Source organism: Lygodium microphyllum, chromosome 8 (genome assembly GCF_053477565.2).
Source record: "Lygodium microphyllum isolate KBCC chromosome 8, Lygodium_microphyllum_v1.1.10, whole genome shotgun sequence".
NCBI lineage: Eukaryota > Viridiplantae > Streptophyta > Polypodiopsida > Schizaeales > Lygodiaceae > Lygodium > Lygodium microphyllum.
In genome coordinates, this window is record NC_141142.1 from 7,672,501 (window position 1) to 7,693,203 (window position 20,703).

Below are 20,703 nucleotides of genomic sequence, written 5' to 3' on the forward strand. Positions count from 1 at the left end.
TCCTCTCATTAAGTATCACACCAACAATATTCATAAGGACCCTATTCTTCCTTTCTACTATGCCATTCAATTGTGGAGTGTAACTACAAGTAAGTTGCAAATGCCATTCTCTGCCTATAATCTATCAATTTCATTGGATATATATTCACCGCCACTATCAGATCTCAAGCAAGTGATCAAGCAATCAAATTCTTTCTCAACTTGCCACTTAAAGTCCTTAAAATACCAAGGAGAAATCTTGGTTTAAGTTTAGGTTTTATCAACCCTAAAGTTCTTAGTATTTCTCATTAGCTAAAGGTATACCCATAAGGGGTGCTTCCAAAGGACTTAAGTGAAGATGCCTACTGTGAATGATTGTCTTCAAGCACAAGTACCAAAAAGATGCAAAGATCTACCTAAGCCACATATACCCTCACTTGGTAGAAGATTACAGGTTGCTTTTCCACAAGGTGTATCAAGCACCTCTATCTTGTGGTGAGATCATAGCCAAGTTTACACGATGCTATTCTTTTGAGAGATGCTATGATGGGATGAAAGACCCCACATGCCACAAAGTGGTATGGGCCAAGTTTGGGAAAAGTGTAATTCAAATGTGCAAGTATGGGCCAAGTTTGGAAAAAGTGTAATTCAAATGTGCAGGAGTAGGACAAGTTGCAACGTCGCATGATTTTGTGCCTAAATCACAAATAAAGTATTGCCACTCCTTAGAACAAGGTTGGCGAGTTTGAAGAACAAGTCTAATTTTCTAGAGGATGAGTAGTCATCCTGCTACATCACCCTTCCTTGGGTTGTAGCAGGCAAACTGCTAAGGTGAGATTCCTACTAGGTGGAAAGTCAACTTCGGTCAGATTCAGGGTAATGAACCTAGGTGTCCACGAATGTTTGCTCGGAATGGATTGGCTAATACCCAATGACACCCACATTCACTGTGGAAAGGGCCAAGTTTCCTTTCTAAATTCTGAAGGGGAACTAGTTACAACTCAAGGAGAGGTTGGCAAGCCAAAAATTCAACTAGCCAAAGCAACATGGATAATAAAAGGAGTTAGAAAAGGGGCTACCTATCTATTTGATTAAGCTAAATAAGCTAAATCAGAATTAGGAGTCTAGGGAAGAACCTTCATGGTTAAAGGACTACGCAGATGTATTTCCTGAAGAGCTGACTGAACTTCCTCCTTAAAGGGAAGTCGATCACAAAATCAAGCTAGCGCGAGGAGCTACACCAATCGCAAAGAGACCATATAGGATGTCCATCCCGGACGCGATTGAGATGAAGGAGCAACTCAAGCAACTATTAGACCAAGGTTACATCCGTCCTAGCAGTTCGCCATGGGGAGCTCCAATGCTGTTCTAGAAGAAGAAAGATGGAATGCTTTGGCTATGCATTGACTACAGAGGGTTGAATCAATCAACCATTAAGAACAAATATCCCATTCCAAGAATAGATGAATTTCTTGACCATCTTCAAGGTGCGAAGATCTTCTTAAGATAGATCTCAGGTTTGGATATTGAAATGCTCAAGAGAATGAACTAGGAAGAAAAATCTATGCTTACGCTAAGCATCATCATCAAGAAAGAAGATAGGAATCATCATTTACGTCCTCACTTTCTTCATCACATGAGATTGCCATTTTTGCGAGAGAGAGAGAGAGAGAGAGAGAGAGAGAGAGAGAGAGAGAGAGAGAGAGAGAGAGAGAGAGAGAGAAAGAGAGATTTGAACGTGAAAAGGTGTGTATGATGGGATGCACGTCAAGGGTGAAGAAGAGGAAGAGGAGATGCCACAAGACACACCCCTTCACCCCACGACCCACAACCCTATTTTTATTTTCTTAAAGTGTAAAGTTACATCCATTAAGGTCTAAGCCTTTCTACAAAACACATGGCTTTATAGTCTTAGCCAATTACATAATTTTGCAAAGGTTGAGCTAAAAAATACATTATTGAGAGAGGTTTGGTTGAGGTAGAGGGAGAAACTTGTGCTTGTGTTTTGTCTTAGTTCCTGGTTTATCATCTCGCCCACATTGAAGAGTGAAGTGTCCCCACAAACAAAGTTGAAGAAGAGCCACCATCAGCACATTATCTCTTTGGAATTGGTAATGGGAAAAAACTCGATGATGAAGAAAAACTTGATGAAGCCAATCCATGGCCACTCGTAACTAAACTAGGGAAGGGACCCCCGCTTCATCTCGGTCATACCAGAAACTTTGCATAGTCTTCAAAAAGTAGGGCTCTATCTTTAATTTTGATACGGATAATACTTCACACTGTTGTTGGGAGAAATGCTACCATGAAGCACCAGCATGTGAATGGGATGCTAGAGATAAGTGAATATTTTTATTTTTGTATAATTCTTTAAATAAATTAGAGAAAAGTGGGCCGTTGAGATCACGCATACTGAGACAAGAAGGCAGCCATCGCTGGGGAACATGGGAACACGTAGGTAGAACCAATGCTGTCGAGGGGGGGAGGTCGCCGTGTGGAAGATGAGCCGAAGGAGAAGGAGAACATGGGACGAGCATGGCAAGGAGGAAGACGATGCTGGGAGGGGAGGCAGAGAAGAAGGGAAGACAGTGGTAGAAGTTGAGAACATAGGCTTGCCACCTGCTGTAAGGCAGATGCACCAAGCTATGGCAGCCCATTATCTTGCCCGCACAGCCAATCGTCCCACCGCTAAAGTCAACAAGCCTGCCGATAGCATTCTCTGGCACTCTGATAGAGATCGCATATTGTCTGCCCGCCGGCCCATAAAGGTCCTTTGAAAGATTTGATAATTTGAGTAGTCGATGATTCCTGGTTCTCGCAACGCTCCCCACGTGAAATGCTCAAGAGAACGAACCAGGAAGCAAAATCTATTCTCACGCTAAGCATCATCATCGAGAAAGAAGATAGGAATCATCATTTATGTCCTCACTTTCTTCATCACATGAGACTGCCATTTTTGCGAGAGAGAGAGAGAGAGAGAGAGAGAGAGAGATTTGAACGTGAAAAGGTGTGTATGATGGGATGCACGTCGAGGGTGAAGAAGAGGAAGAGGAGATGCCATAAGACACACCCCTTCACCCCATGACCCACAACCCTACTTTTATTTTCTTAAAAGTGTAAAGTTACATCCATTAAGGTCTAAACCTTTCTACGAAACACATGGCTTTATAGTCTTAGCCAATTACATAATTTTGCAAAGGTTGAGCTAGAAATACATTATTGAGAGAGGTTTGGTTGAGGTAGAGGGAGAATCTTGGGCTTGTGTTTTGCCTTATTTCCTGGTTTATCAAATATTATCAGATAAGGATCAAGGAAGAAGATATCCCAAAGATGGCATTCAGCACAAGGTATGGACACTTTGAATTCCTAGTCATGTCATTCGGGCTTACAAATGGTCCTACTACCTTCAACAGATTAATGTAGGATATCTTTAGGCCCTATCTTGATGACTTCGTACTCGTCTTCTTTGACGATACCCTAGTCTACTCCAAGTAGGAAGAAGATCATGAACCCCAGCTTCACATCGTCCTTGAGACAATGAGGGCACACAAGCTTTATGCCAAGAAGAAGAAGTGTGCATTTTTCAAGTGACAAATTGAATATCTGGGATTCATTGTATCAGCGGAAGGAATTTCAGTAGATCGAGCCAAGGTCAAAGACGTTCTGGAATGGCCAACACCAACTTCTGTCAAAGAGATACGTAGCTTTCTTGGATTGACATGATGGTACACGGTCTTTATAAAAAACTATGCTTTGATTGCAGCACCTCTGACCGATCCACTAAAGAAACAAGTATCAATTGTATAGTCACCTGCTGAACAGTCTAGCTTTGACAAACTAAGCAAAGCTTGGTATCAGCACCCATCCTGAAACTTCTGGATCTTAGTAAGAAGATTGAAGTGATAACTAATGCTAGCACACTCGCCTTAGGATGTGTGCTTATGCAAGAAGGTCATCCCATAGCATACTCTTCAAGGAAACTGAAGAACCATAAAAGGAACTATGCTACCCACAATTTGGAACTATTGGCTGTCATCCATCCTCTCAAACTTTGGAGGCACTACTTGTTGGGTAACAAAGTTACCTTAGTGATGGACTACAAGAGTCTTAAATGGATTTTCACCCAGAATGAGCTTAATATGAGGCAATGCCAATGGATTGAAGTGCTGGAAGAATATGTTTTTGAAATCAAATACTGGCATGGAAAGGAGAATGTAGTTGCTGATGCACTCCACAAGGCATTTCTGAATTCTCTAATTTTGCAAGATCCATCAGCAGCAAGATCTCTAGCCACAAAGGTATCCATGCCAAACAACCCAATTCTTGAGCTAGCTAGAGAAGAGGCATGCCATGACCCAACCTATCAAAGATTGCTAAAGGAAATCCCCATCAAGGATCAAGACCCGAAGCTACAAACAAAGTATCAGGAATTCTCTATCAATAGTGGACTTGTCTACTATAGAACGAGATTATGTATACCAGAAAGGTAATCACTCAAGCAGAAGATACTTTGGGAAGCCCATGACTCCCCTTTCTCGGGACATCCTGGCTATGCCAAGACCCTCAATGTGGTCAGAAAGAGCTATTATTGGGATAGGCTCAAAGGTGACGTTCTCAAATATGTCACTGAATGTTTGTCTTGTCAACGTATTAAGGTAGAATATGTCAAAATGCCAGGAAAATTGCAACCACTTGACATTCCCCAAATGAAATGGGAATTCATTAGCATGGACTTTGTTGTTGGCCTGTCCCAAGTTCAGGGAGGATACAACTCCATTATGGTTGTGGTGGATATGCTCACCAAGGTTGCACATCTTATCCCTATTAATACAAACTATAAAGCCTCAGACATCGCAAGGCTATTCATCAAGGAAATATTCAAACTACATGCGTTACCCAGAAGAATCATTAGTGATCGTGACTCCCTCTTCACCTCACACTTCTGGAGGGCTATCTTCGAGGCCATTGGTACTCAACTCTGTTTCAGTACAGCTTATCATCCCCAAACTGATGGTCAAACAGACCGAGTCAACCAAGTCATTGAAGATATGCTTAGGGCACACTGTTGTCACGAACCCAAAAAGTGGATTCAATATTTGCCACTAGTTGAGTTCACCTACAATGCTTCTTATCAACAAAGCATTCAGATGACCCCTTTTCAAGCATTGTATGGGCACGATTGTCATAGTCCTTTGAGCTTTTCGGATCCAACCTTGAGGGTTGAAGCTTCAAAGCAGATGCTGGAAGACATGGATGACCAATCAAATCAATAAGACATGACATCCAAGCCGCCAAGGACAGATAGAAGGCTTACACGGACTTGAAGCGTTAGGACAGATCCTTTGTTGAAGGTGATATGGTCTTCATCCGTGTGCGTCCAAAGAAGAGTTCCCCATCCTTGGGTGAATGCAAAAAGATAAATCCAAGGTATTGTGGACCCTACAAGATTCTCAAGTGCTTAGGGCACAATGCTTACAAACTTCAACTCCCTAAAAACCTAAAAGTTCATAATGTATTCCATATCAGTCTATTGAAAAAGTATATGCCTAACCCTAGTCACGTGCTTGATGATCAACAAGTTGTAATGCCTAGCAAAGAAGTCCTTGAGCTGCAGCCTAACAGTATCTTAGATGTTAGGGAGAGGCATTTGAGATCCAGAATCTTGAGAGAATACCTCATCCAATGGAAAGATTATCCCAAAGAGGATGCCACTTGGATGGATGAGAGTACTCTCAACCAACAATACCCCCAGATCTTCTCGAGATGAGGATATCTCGATTCCTCTAAGGGGGAGAGAATGTAATATTTCCGCTACGAAATATTGAAAATCCTAAATCTCATGCAAAAGCCGTTCAAAGTAATCTCCCGCAATGAAGATACCTTGGGCTAAGTGCTCCACCCTCGCGCAATAGCAAACTCTAGTTTCGTGTCACGTATAGGAAGCTATGGCTTGAAAACCACGAGGCACCGTAGGTCTACACGGGAACACCCCTTCAAGGGGGAAAAGGGATAATGGATAATGAATTAAGTGTAATTTTTTTAATTAAATCCCGTCCCCTTCAGTCAATGCATGGCAGGGAGAGGGAATATGAGCTAAGTGGTGGAGGGGCATGGGAGAGGAGGGCATGCACCCTGCCACATTTGTGCCTATCCTCCCCCCTTCTACCTATATATGACCCCCCTCCCCAAGCTTGAGGAGGGGGGAGAGAGAAGGGAATCGTGCTGTTCGCCTTGCTGCCGTGAGGAGCCACCACACTGCCATGCCACCAGGCCATGCCGCCAGGCTGCTACGCCTCCACCTTCGTCATCATCATCATCATTATTATCATCATCATCATCGTCATCTTCACCTCCATCCTCAATCATCTTCCCAATCATTTTCTCTCTCCACATCACTTCCCTGTGATAGAAGCTTGGAAGCTTCTAATTAGAAGCTTCTATTAAAGCCTCCATAAGCCTTGTTCTCACGTGCCTTCCCCAGTTTTTTTAAAAAAACCGTGACTACAAGTCCTGTGTCCTGTGTGGAAGAGGAGATCACGGACTGAGAGACTTCGAAACACGTAAGTAAACCAAGGGGGAGTTGGTGCGACGAAATTCACTACATAAATGGCTTCGAGCACACGTGGGAGCTTCCACCCTAAGTACGCGAGTGGACAGCACCCCGAATCTTAACGCCCAGGTTCCGATAAATTTCCTGCATGAAAAGGATGCATTTAAGCATGTCTTTAATTCACGTAGGCAAGTTTGAATACATTTGAAAACTTATATACTCGCATCACATTACCAAGTTGCATGACGAGTACTTGCATGGTCATGGTAGTTGCATTCTTGAATGCATATTGCATAAGTTAAAAGGTGGATTTGTCTAAAGGCATCCTTGTTGCCTCGCGAAAAGAACAGCGCATAATGCACTTAGGTAATAATTTCCTAGTTGTGACTCGTGTATGAGATAATCTTAGACGCCCCTTGAATGATGTCCAAATAGTCGCAATGCATGGAAAATTGCACACGAAGATGGTTACATTTTAGGTCGGGTTAAGTGCTAAAGAAAGGATTAATTTAATGATGGACTCATGGTATTCGCTCATGCATGGAGTTTTTTTTAAAAAAAAATCGAAGCTTGAATGCATCTTCATTAAAAATATTAAAGCTTTGATTTTGTTGCATCAACATAGCATAGGGCAAGGAAAAGTAACGGTCATTGTAGATCTTATAGCTGCATAGAAGGAAAAGGTCTATGGGCTTGAAATCACATATTTGCATGGAATGATGCATCTCACCTATCTTGCAATTATTTACATCTTTAGGGAAAGTATTTGCATCTCTAAGGAAAGATCACCTCTTGTCGTAAGACAATTAAATCGCTTGTAATTGTGTAACTCATATGGGAATCATAAAGGTACGATTAGATTGCATATGACGATCACCTCAAAGTGCTAGGTAGGGTTAAGTTATGCTAAAATTCTGCCTAGTATCGCACTTAGGATGCCAACCTAATATTTTCGATCTCAAAGATCCTACCCACATTCACGGAATGTTAGGGTTAACTATACGCCCATGCAAGAATGATCTAGGGTTCTCACCCTAGCGATTGGACGGCCAAATGCTGGACTTCCGCAAGGAAACTGGGAACCCTAGGGCCAAGACGTTATCGCCCTAGTAGGGTTAGCGGTTGGATTGGGTCAAGAGGACTCCCAAACCCTACATCTTGACCAAAGGTATTCTTGACCAAGGAACACCGTGTGATGGGAGAAATAATCCCACAAGTTAGGTGCTGACACCTATCACGTGCAACAAGTTGCAACGTCGCATGATTTTGTGCCTGAATCACAAAATAGTATTGCCACTCCTTAGAACAAGGTTGGTGAGTTCAAAGAACAAGACTAATTTTCTAGAGGATGAGTAGTCATCCTGCTACATCACCCTTCCTTGGGGCTGATTTGCCAAGTTAGGGAAATTATGAATTGCCTAGCAAGAAATTGACCAATCAAGTGAGGACAACGGGGTTGTCCAGGATGTATTGACCTTAATATAAGGAAACCTAAGGTATTGACAATTTGGGTTAACAAGGTATAAACCCTAACCCAAGGATAAAGGGTAAACAAGCAACTTAGTTTACGAAACCCTTGGGATCTTGCCAAGTCGTGATTGATCCTGGATCGAATGCTGGATGTATTCGGAGAGAAGGAATCACACCTTAGCGGTTGGCCGTATAAACGACCACTGGAGTGCTTGTGTTTGTACACTTAGGAGCACTATTTGTTCTTCTTTGCTCAAGGAACTAATGCTGGAAAATAACTAATGCTTCAGGTTGAAAGCCTGGAGGGAGAAGCGGCATCAATTACCCCTCATTGTCTACCTAACCCTATCCAAGGGGGTTGTTAGCCGTGCTCGGTACGTGGACCGAACCCGCGAGAGGTCTCTTCGTGGGTGCTACTTGGAGCAGAAGGATGCTTGGGTGCAAGGGAGGGCTCTGGCCATAAATCCCTTGCCTTCGGATCCCGCACAAGAGGCCGATGTGACTCGAGATGGGATCTCGAGGCCCGCATACTAGTCAAGGGACGGAAACTTGGAATAGCAATCCCTGAGGATTGCTGGAATTGCCTTCGGAAGGATTATGGATTAGCCTTCGGGCGGGATTATATGATGTATTCCAAAGACTGATAAATAAAGGTCAAATGTTGAAAAGGAACTTGCTTGACACTGTTTTTCTTTGTCAGTGCCTAAGTTATGTGAAGGAACCAGTGCGTAATTAGTTAATTAAGGAAGCTATTTTTGCTTGTCAAACTAAATGTGGTAGATAATTAGATAACTAAAGCAACCTGAGGAAAGTGCAGTGGATGTGACCCAGGGTCTGTCCTACGGAAGGGCCGTCCCAATTGGCCGAGAACTTTTCTCAAAGGAATTGACAGCGAGGTAACAATGACCTAGAATCTAGAGAGCTAGAGTCCCGATTTGTGCTGTTTTAGGGGAACGGAATGGGACTATGCCTTACAGGCAGAGAGGTCGAGCTTCGCATCCCTCTCATTTCCCATTCTCCTTGAACCAAGTGTAGTATAAATCTGCTTCAACCTTGATGTTTCTGCATAAAGTAGTTCTTGACGCTAGCTACCACTCTAGAAACTTGACCATTAGGGAAACCCGGATTCAGGTTGGTCCTAAGTGGGAACGGCCGGAATGCTTTCGCTTCGTGGCAAACTCAGGAAGACCTAGATTGCAAACCCTGTGACATTCCTTGGGAGTGCCGGGCGGCGCTTTCTAGACTCTCTTCCCGATGGGCTGCTAAGACATGTCCTACAAGTGGACAAGGGACACGTTACACTTCAAGTTCTCTTCTTTCTCACCTTCTTCTTCTTCTTCTCCTCTCTCTCCCTCTTCTTCTCCTTCTTCTCCTTCTCTCTCTCCCTTGCTCTTCTTCTTCTTCTTCTCCTTCTCTTTCTCTCCCTCTTCCTCTTCTTCTCTTCTTCTCTTCTTCTCTTCTTCTCTTCTTCTCTTCTTTCTCTCCCTTCTTCTTCTTCTTCTCCTCTCTCTCTCCCTCTTCTTCTCCTTCTTTCTCTCCCTTCCTCTTCTTCTTCTTCTTCTTCTCCTCTCTCTCCCTCTTCTTCTTCTCCTTCTTCTTCTCCTCTCTCTCCCTCTTCTTCTCCTTCTTTCTCTCCCTTCCTCTTCTTCTTCTTCTTCTTCTTCTTCTTCTTCTCCTTCTTCTTCTCCTCTCTCTCCCTCTTCTTCTCCTTCTTTCTCTCCCTTCCTCTTCTTCTTCTTCTTCTTCTTCTCTCTCTTCTTCTCCTCCTTTCTTCTTCTTGGCTAGGGGGCGCTGTTTACGAGAGGGGGTGGTGGCGTGCTGACCAGGTTGACGGGGCCGCTGCTTGCCAACATGTAGGGGGGCGCTGTTCGTTCTCCGACCAGGAGGGACTACTATTGCCTGCCTTTTAAGGTGGGGGGAGATGGCTTATGGGGGGGAGGAGACGGTGCTCCCCGCCATCTGGGGGGCTGCATGCCCCCCTTCTCTTACTTCACTCCCTCTCTCTCTCTCTCCCTGACGTGCTGTTGGCGTGGAGAGAGAGAGGGATAAAAAAAATTTCAGAAAAATTTAAAAATTTAAAAGGGAGGGGTGGTTTGCATGGGGAAGGCATGGGGCACACGGGGGATGTTACATCCTCTCCCCCTTAGAGGAATTGAGATGTCCTCATCTCGAGAGAAACTGGGAAAGAGAAGCACTAATGGGGCTTATGATCTGTGGGTTAAGACCCACCATGCATCTGCTGCACTACTCTTAATGTTTTAAGTAGTGCACTCATATTATTTGAATTGACCATGGGTACAAGAGTAGGATTTATTCTCAATTGTGTTACATGTTGATTAAGCTTCTAGGAATTTTAGTCCTCCTAATAAGGTTTAGTGGGCTCTAGATCTTCGTCTTTATCTGATTCATCTCTATATCCATAGACTGCACCTTTGTAGCTTCATTTTCATGGAGGCTCAATGTCTTCTGGACTTAGATCAGGGTAGTCTGCTTGGATGTGTCCTAGCTCCTTACAATGGAAGCATTGACAGTAGGGACATCTCCTACGGATGTGCCCTATCTCTCCGTACGTATGACATCTCTTGTCCTAATCTCCATAGTCATCTTTGCTACAATTGCCCGATTTAAGTTCTTCGACGATTGGATTCGCTCGGAGTAATGTGTCTTGCATGTCCGTTGAGCGCATTGATTCCAATCGAGTGTTTATGGTTTGGTTGGCACGTCCGTTGAGCGCATTGATTCCAATCGAGTGTTTATGGGTGGATTCAACCCAACAGAGAATTTTGACACCTGTTGTTTCATATCCATTGGGGATGCATACTTTAGGAGTGAAACGAACTTTGAATAATATGCTTCAAGTGATAATCCTAACTGATTCAAGTCATAGAATTCATTCATCTTTTGTGTGTGGTAGGCAGGTGGCAGATACCTCCCTCACACAGCTTCCTTAAGCTTATCCCAAGTGACTATCCCCCCCGAGATTGCTTGGTCTCTGCACCACTATTTCCACCAAAGTCTCGCTTCACCTGTAAGCTTAAGTTTGGCGATCATGGCTTGGTTAGCAGGTGCAGTTCCTACTGCCTCAAAATAGTCCTCCGTGAACTCAATCTAGATTGGCGTCAACTTGAACAGTCCTTCCCTTGCCATCAAACTCGAGTGCCTTATATTGCATGAGAATAAATTTCTTCTCTTGCATGTTAGCATTCGTGGGTGTAGAAGGTGCCTGACAATCAAGCCATACCACTTAGGTTATTTCTGTTTAGTATATGTCTATGAACCGAACATTAATCAATCATGTATCATTATGAAGTTTTGCTCTAATACCAACTGTAATGTGCCCACTCTTCAAATTCTGAGATGCGTCTTAGCAGTCCATCGAGAGATATATCTAGAATACGCCACTCGGCACTCCCAAGGAATGACACGGGGTTTACCAACTAGGGTTTGCCAACTAGGATCTCTCGAGTCTATCTCGCAACAGAACTTATCCGGCCATTCCCACTAGGATCGACTTGAAGTCAAGGTTCCTAGTAGTCGGGTTTACCTAACAGCCTTCTAACATTGGTCGACAGCCACTCCACTTTGCACTTTGCGTGGATACAACTGGACCAAATCAGACTCATACCGCACTTGGTTTCAAGAGAATGGGAAACAAGAGGGATTCATCACTCGACCTCTCTGCCTGTAGGGCATAATCCCATTCCGGTCCCCTAAAACAGTATGAATCAGGGTTCTAACCAACATTGTCTAAGGTCATCGTCTAACTTTTCCTAACATTTTTCATTAACATTTTCTTTGAGAAAAGCTCTCGGCTAACCGAGACCACCCTTCCGTAGGATAGACCCATTGGTCACATCCTCCACGCTTCCCTTGGGGGTTGTTTTAGTTATCTAATTACCTACCACATCTCGAGTCTGCCTTGCAACAGAACTTATTTGGCCGTTCCCACTAGGATTGACCTGAAGTCAGGGTTCCTAGCAGTCGGGTTTACCTAACAGCCTTGTAACGTCAGTCGACAGTCACTCCACTTTGTGTGGATACAACTGGACCAAATCAAGCTCATACCGCACTTGGTTTCAAGAGAATGGGAAATGAGAGGGATGCATCACTCGACCTCTGTGGGGCATAGTCCCATTCTGGTCCCCTAAAATGGTATGAATTAGGGTTCTAACCAACATTGTCTAAGGTCATCGTTCGACTTTTTCTAACATTTCTCATTAACATTTCCTTTGAGGAAAGCTCTCGGCTAACCGAGACCACCCTTCTGTAGGATAGACCCATTGGTCACAGCCACCACGCTTCCCTCGGGGGTTGTTTTAGTTATCTAATTACCTACCACATTATGTTTGACACATAAAAGCAGCTTCCTTAATTAACCCGTTAATCACAGGTTCCTTTACGTAATTTGGGTACAGACACGAAGACAAGATAACAAGATCAAACACTTCCTTAACTTACCTTCAGATTAATGTTTTGACTCCCGCCCATACAAGAGAATTAAATGTCCCTTTCTGCCTCTGTAGAAAAATCCTTCCGTCTCTCGGTAATAAAAACTAGTAACTAGTATCAAGATTCTACCTTGTAACTAGTATCAAGGCCTTGAGATCCCATCTCGAGTCACGTAGAACACTTGTGTAGGGTCCGGAGGCATTGGGATTTATGGTTAGAGCCCCCCTGGCACCCAAGCGTGCTCCTATGCCAAGTAATTTCCACGAAGAGACCTCTCGCGGTGGGTTCGGTCCACATTTCCGACGTGAATTCATAACCCCTTTGGGTAGGGTTTGGCGGTTCGCAGGGGGTAGCTAGCGCCATCCTTCCTTAATTATCCCTTTAGGAAATCATCTACAGCTGAAGCAACCATCCCAATAACATTTACTAGGGAAAACATCCCTTTTGTTCCCATGGCAATTTATCCTTATAATTCCCGTCATGAAAATATAATCACTTGGATATTCATCCAAAACCACAGTCAATCCTTAAGTATCCTTTCGGGAACAATCAAGCTGAAACAACCAGCCTAGAATCCTTAAGTATCCTTTAGGGAACAATCAAGCTGAAACAACCAGCCTAACATCCTTTAACTAGGAAAACATCCTTTTTGTTCCCATGGCAATCAGTCATCACAGACCCGGCCATGAAATCATCAATCACACCCCACTTGGATTAACATCCAAAACCACATTAACAAACAGTTGATTGCACAACCTCTTGCTTCAAGGCATCGCAATCCCATTGCATGCACAACCAAAATTTAACTTGGATGTATCAAAACACTTGCTCAAGTAATTTACAACCTTTTCTAAGATAGAAATCCTTCTAGATCCTTTAAATGATCTAAGTGGTCTTCCCCTTGATCCTGATTTGATCAAGGCTAACATTTCCCTATTGTTTCAAACATAGACAAGTTAGGTAGTTTGTACAACATTCCTGTTAAGGTGAAGTTCCTTTCCTGAATACCCTAAGCACTCTTCCTTAGGTTGATTGCAACCCGCAAGATCCAATACCTTGGGAATTGGGGTTTTCCCTAAGTACGCCTTTGCTTGTAAGGAATAATAATCTACATAGTTGAATGCCAATTCAACTCGTTCTTTTCGAGTTATGGAATGGTGATCCGCCCTTTCCAACGACCTTAGCATCAACTAGGTTTTCATAGGAAATTTTCCCTAGATAGTTTACCTATCTAACTCCTAAATGTTGTTGCACATTGAGTCCACTAGGACGCCCTTACCCTAGTATGTAAGTCTCCCCTTCCTGATTTTGATCCGCAGGTGTTGAGACATTAATAGTTCCACTTGATTCGCTCTGCTTCTTTTCCCCTTGGGCGCTTCCTTGTGGTAACTTAGTCCTAACTCAAAGCATTGACTGGTTAACCAAGGCAACGGACAAGCCTTATTCGCAACCCATCCAAGAGCCTTTTATCCTTCCAGTTCTTTACTCATCTCTCTCTAACCAAGTAAAGTTAACACACTTGGCAATGCAAGACTTTTCACCTAGGCCTTCAAGATACAGTCTAGATGCATGCGTCCCTTCCATCTCTCTTAGTGCGGTACTATGCAAAATTCTCCAATCAAACTTGCCCATCATGCACATGGTGCGTTTAATATATTAGTACATCTTGAACGACCTTTAAATCTCTTCATACTTGGCAACGAATACTTAATCCTAATGCACCGGATCTCATGTGACTTGAGTATATGAAAGTCTAGGTTTCTATCCATCAGTGCAATTGCATCCTATGAACGGAAACTAACATTTTGTGTGTTTAATTTTTATGCAAATGCAAATCATGATTTTTATTGGTTAATTTAAGCATTGCTCTACGCGAAGTCTATCATTTTATGTAAAAATTTATGAAAACCTTATCATTTCATGTGCGTCAATCCATGCAGAATCCATTCTATTTGTCCACTTGACTTCCATGCAATCATCCCGTATTTGCAATATTTCGTGAAACAATATTTCATGTACTAGGCTAGTCAATATTTCATGTAACTCATGCACTTGACTTTTCATAATCATGCACTTTAAGTATAGAAGAAAACCCATGAACAATAAGTAATAAGAATAGTGGGAGGGTTAGAGGACACCCTTTTCGAGTGGGTGGTTAATGTTGTCTTACTAGGTGTCACGAGCCATCATGGACTTCCAGTCTCATGCGTCTGCGTAACCCTGAGTGTCCTTGATTTCTTGATGGCCGCGAACCAGTCTTCGTGCTTGGCCTTCTAATTTCTCTTCAAGTTCTCTTCTTTCTCACCTTCTTCTTCTTCTTCTCCTGTCTCTCCCTCTTCTTCTCCTTCTCTCTCTCCCTTCCCCTTCTTCTTCTTCTTCTACTCTTCTTCTCCTTCTCTTTCTCTCCCTCTTCCTCTTCTTCTCTTCTTCTCCTCTCTCTCTCCCTTATTCTTCTTATTATTCTTCTCCTCTCTCTCTCCCTTCCTCTTCTTCTTCTTCTCCTTATCCTTCTTCTTCTTCTTCTTCTCCTCTCTCTCCCTCTTCTTCTTCTCCTTCTTCTTTTCCTCTCTCTCTCTCCCTCTTCTTCTCCTTCTTTCTCTCCCTTCCTCTTCTTCTTCTTCTTCTTCTCCTCTCTCTCCCTCTTCTTCTTCTCCTTCTTCTTCTCCTCTCTCTCCTTCTTCTTCTCCTTCTTTCTCTCCCTTCCTCCTCTTCTTCTTCTTCTTCTTCTTCTTCTTCTTCTTCTTCTCCTCTCTCTCCTTCTTCTTCTCCTTCTTTCTCTCCCTTCCCCCTCTTCTTCTTCTTCTTCTTCTTCTTCTTCTTCTTCTTCTTCTTCTTCTTCTTCTTCTTCTTCTTCTTCTTCTTCTTCTTCTTCTTCTTCTTCTTCTTCTTCTTCTTCTTCTTCTTCTTCTTCTTCTTCTTCTCCCTCTTCTTCTCCTTCTTTCTCTCCCTTCCTCTTCTTCTTCTTCTCTCTCTTCTTCTCCTCCTTTCTTCTTCTCAGCTAGGGGGCACTGTTTACGAGGGGGTGGCGTGCTGACCAGGTCGATGGGGCTCCTACTTGCCAACACGCAGGGGGGTGCTGTTCGTTCTTCGACCAAGGGGGGACTGCTGCTACCTGCCTTTTAAGGTGGGGGGAGATGGCTTATGGGGGGAGGAGATGGCGCTCCCCGCTATCTGGGAGGCTGCATGCCCCCTTTCTCTTACTTCACTCCCTCTCTTTCTCTTCCCGATGTGCTACCGGCGGGGAGAGAGAGAGGGATAAAAAAATTTCAGAAAAAGTTAAAAATTTAAAAGGGGGTGGTTCGCATGGGGAAGGCACAGGGCACATGGGGGATGTTACACCAACCATCAAAGCATGTTCATATGCCCAAAATGGAGCCTTTGCAAGTGCCCAATGCTTGGGAAGATGGAGATGAGCAAGACCAAACTGTAGTTGCTGAAAATAGGCTTAAAAAATTGGTGCAACCTAATCTGGGGTTACTGCAATGCCATGTGGCCTAAATGGCAAGTGTGGGAGGTAGGGTAAGGCACCAATGAAGCCTAGGAAGAGGCCTCAACAAGCCACCATGAAGGGGGAGCAAGAAATGAGCTCCATGAACCTTGGATATGGCTGCCCTGTTGCCTGCACCCTGTGGACTGAATAAAACCTAGTAAAGAATGAAGCAATACCTTTGAGTGAATGCCCTGAGGGTGCCCCAATAATAGGCCGGAAGGAAGCTTGGGAAGCTGGGGAGTGACGAGAGCTCAAGGGAATCGGCTATGGCTACTAGGATGGAGACCCAACGCGAGTAGGGAGTCGATGGGAAGTTGAGAATGCCACAGGCCAAGCTCAAGAGTCAAAAAGACGAGCTTTGATACCAGTTGAAAGGTGAGAAGGATAGAATCTTGCACGCGAGAGCTATGGCGAGAGAGCAAGAGGCAAGAAAGAGAGAGACAAGAAATGGGAACTCCAACAACCACAATGTGTGGTCGGGCCTTTCTTTATTCAAACTGTCACTAAAATAATAAAGAATAAGTGACTGACAGGCGCCCGCCACTTCTAGTGTGCAGTGGTGGGTACTATCAGTGTAGTAATACATGGGCGGCTAGGCGGATGTGCCTTTACCCCCAACAGTTAGAATGTACTTAAATTTACAAAAACATGTTAGTATTATCAATTTCTTTTTAGGAAATCCATACATTGACAAGTGTGTTAAAATTGTTTTATGGTTATGACTGCTTTTGGATTTGTGAATGATTAATTATGTCTCTTATGATTCCATGCTTGCACAGCAGGAGAGTTGTGTATTGTGGTGGTTTGGGACATTGGGGTCCCCAACCCAATGCTCCCTAACACTTTGTAGAGTGTGGAAAAACTCACTTGTGGGTGGGGATCCTAAGCTCCCAAGGGAGGTAGGTGTTTCACCTGAGAGGGTAAAGGGCCAAGTGACAAGTGCCCCTGTTATGTAGGATGGATCCTGAGGCTTAAGGAAGCTTAGAGGGGCTCTGGGCCAGTAAATTCCCTGTTGACCGCGGACGGAGTGCGATCACATACAGCCCAATCTCGAGGGATTGAAAGGTCCTATGTGCACTGTATTTCTACAGAAAGATAGATTTTGTAACACTCTGTGAATTGATGGTTTTGCTTATTATTATGAAATAAAGTATTTGATTTCTGAATTGTTTGTTATGTGCTAAAGATTGAGTTTGACAAGCCTAGTTTAATAGAGTAATAAAAGGAAGTTTTTTAAAAAAATGTCCAAACAGCATGGTAGTATGCTTTGCTAATTAGAAAAGTAAAGCAAACCCAATTGAGGAAAGTGGGAGGCTTTGATTCTGACAATCGAATGCCTATGGCTAGGTGGACCTAATAAGTCGAGTAAGTTTTCAACACTAGATAGAGTTGATTAAATCATGGCCCTCCCAATATCGGTAAGATTAATTACCAGGTTTAACATCATTTTAGGGGGCCGGAGCTGAGTTTTCACCTTATAGGTACGGGGATCAAGTTACACTCTCCCTTGTCTCTCACTCTCTTTGAACCAAGTGTAGTGTTAACCTCACTCTTGCCTTTGATTGATTACAAAGTGGTATTTCTTAGGTGGGTGTTAGATTGCTATTAGGGGTAACTTGTCCATACTTCCCCTGTGAAGTAGAACTGAGATTCCCATGTTCAACTAAGTCCTAGGTTTCCCATGGGGAGACTAGATGGTGATGTGCATGGATATGAATTTCAGTCGACTACTACAGGACTCCTCTGGATCTATTGGAGGAGGCACCTCATATTGCATTTGGTATACTTGAAAATGTAGGGTGCATTTGGTGGTTCTTAGTACTCTAGGATTGTAAGGTGTTTTTTGAACCTTTGGTGGAATCGGTGCTTTATTGCCTCTTAATCCTTTTGGAGCACTTGGTTGTTTTGGATACATTTGATATTCTTGAAACCCTTTTAGTACCATTCAATGCTTCTTGGTCCTCTCTTTGGTTGTTCGCATTAGTAAAAAGCTTATTTATACTGCCTCGTGCTCTTTTCACGATATTTTGGTAGTTCTTATACTCTATGGTATATTTTAAGCTTGTTGGTACTACTTGAAGCATTTGGTAGAACTTGGTACATTCTTTTTGAACCTTTGGTACAAGTGGTGCTTTTTGGTGGTTTTTGAACCTTTGATGGTATTTGAACCTTTGGTGCAATTGGTGCTTTTTTATACTTTCTCTTAATATTTTTGTAGCATTTTGTATTTTTGAATACATTTATTACTTTTGAAACCATTTAAATACTATCTGGATATTCTAGGTACTCTTTGGCTATTTTCATTATTACTAAGAAGCTAATTGGTATTGTCTTTGTCTCTTAGGTGTATTTTGACTTAGTGTACTTAGAGCTGTATGGTGCATGAAGTAGGATATTGAATTTGGTACATTTAGTACCTTTTAGTTCCTTTGGTAGTAAGTGTTTTCTTGTACTCTTTGGTACCTTTGGTATTTATTCGTACTTCCTTTTGCTATTTTTAGTACGAAGCTTTCCTTTGTGCTACTTGTAGCTATTATTAGTATCTTTTGGTAGACATTTTGTGCTCTTTGGTACATTGGTTGTCATTGCTACAATGGTTGGTAAAAGTATTATGGTTGGAAGTTTTGGTAGTTGCTCCTTGGTTCCTATGATATTTTGTTTCTGTAAGTTTAATCCTCTTTATTTTCTTATGCTCAAGTACTAACATCAATACCACCTCCTTCACTTTAGCAAAGTTCTGCATAGCACTAGGTTTTTTGTGAAAGAAAGATGCAATTGAAGTACTTGTGGTGGAAAAGGCATGGATAATTGGGCACTACAGTGTAAAGAGTAAGTTGGCATGATTATCCATCATGGTTATTTTACAAGCAGATTACAATGCTAATTTGGTGTGCTCATACATTTCAGATTGCTTGTGATTACTACAAGCAATCTGTGATTACTGCACAGATGAGGAACATGTGGTTCAGATAATCAAAGATGGAAAGACTACAATAGTGTGAAATATGATGGGCCTAGGCTAGAAAAATCTATTGGCCAATGAGGAGTTGTACAAGTATAGAGGAGGTGAGAGTATCCCATGGGACTTGAACCCAAGAGTTGGTGCTTCTGAACCTAGCCACTTCAAGGATGATGTGCCACATGGGCTAAGAAAGACTCTTTGATTGATGAGGCAATGCCACATGCCATTGGGGTCGAGGGAGATTTGGATGCTATTGATACCAAAAGTGGGTACATGGCTATACTGATGGGTCCAAGGGGGCGGTAAGGGGACTAATGAGAAGGAAAAATATGCCAAGGAGAGCAAGGTTCCTGATAGTCATCATAGAAAGCAGGTGGATGAGACTACGGGGTCAGAGATATGTGAAGATCGATGAGGGAGAAATTACAAACATAGGGACAATCGAGGGTATAGTCAATAGCCTATATGGTGATATTGGAGGAGTTGCCAAGGTAGATGATAATCTAGAGAGATGGCTAGTGGGGTAGCAAAATATGAAAGTGATTGCACCTTATTGAAGATATTTTTTGAGTAGGGAAGAAATTCCAAGGCAAATGCTAGTCCAAAGATGGCTGGTGCGGCGATAAAATTTCCATGTGATTGTACATTTTTTGGGGCTCTTTTCTGAGGTAGGGAGGAAGCGCTCTCACGATTGTTGTAACAAGCCCTATGCTTGCAAACTACTATAGCTAGTGCAGTAACACTATGATTGATGTAATGTACATGGGTCTTTTTGTCTCTTTCCATCACCTTTTGTTTTAAACCTGAATATTGTTCCCTATTTGCCTTGTGTACTCTTCACCCAAGTCCCCCAACACCTCTTCGTTGACATCACGAGAGTCATGTCTAAGACCCTTCAGGTCATTGTCTATAGCATGGTTGCCTACATGCGCTATATTAGCCCCACAATCTACAAAGTTCAGCAAGATGACCCATAACAAATAAGGAAAGGAAGAATAAGATAGATAATATGAAAAAGGAGCAAATAACTACTTTCGTGAATGTATTCCTTGTGAGCCCAACTCTTGGCCACCTCCAAGATTCAATGATTGTATCTAGCTTTCACACAAGTGTCATTTGTCATGAGAGTGGTAGCAAAACACAAGGGTGGTACTAGTGCTTGCAGGTTAGCATGAAAGAACCACCACATAGGTGGAGTCTATAGACTCTCCACAAGCAACAAAAGTCCCCAAAACATGGATTGTATTTCCTTCATCCACAACTTGGGGTCTAAGAAACAATGCAAGCCTTCTACCTCCCTCCAATTCAGCAATCAACATTTCAAGAAAATCGCTCTAGGCATGAGCCTCTTGATTCTCGACCATGAGCAAATCACATTCCATTAGTAAGACAAACATGAAAATTTCATCAATAAAGAGTACTAAATAATACCAAATATTATCCAAAAGGCACCAAAAGGTAAATCACAATGTACCAAAATACACAACAAATATTCCAAAATGTTTTAGAAGGTATCAAAATGCACAAATAGTTGGGTGCAAAATGCACTATAATGTATACAATAAAGGTGTATAAAAGTACCAAATAGTACCATAGAGTACCAATCAATATTTGATATTCAAAAATAAAAATGATCAAACTGTACCAAAAAGTACAAAGCGATGAGGGATCCTCCACCAAGTGATTGTGACCCCTCCAAAAAAGTTCACATGAGGGTTACCACCAAGCAATGGGGGGCCCTCCACCAAGAGATGAGGGATCCTCTGCCAAGTGATGAAAAGTATCAAACAATATTTGATATTC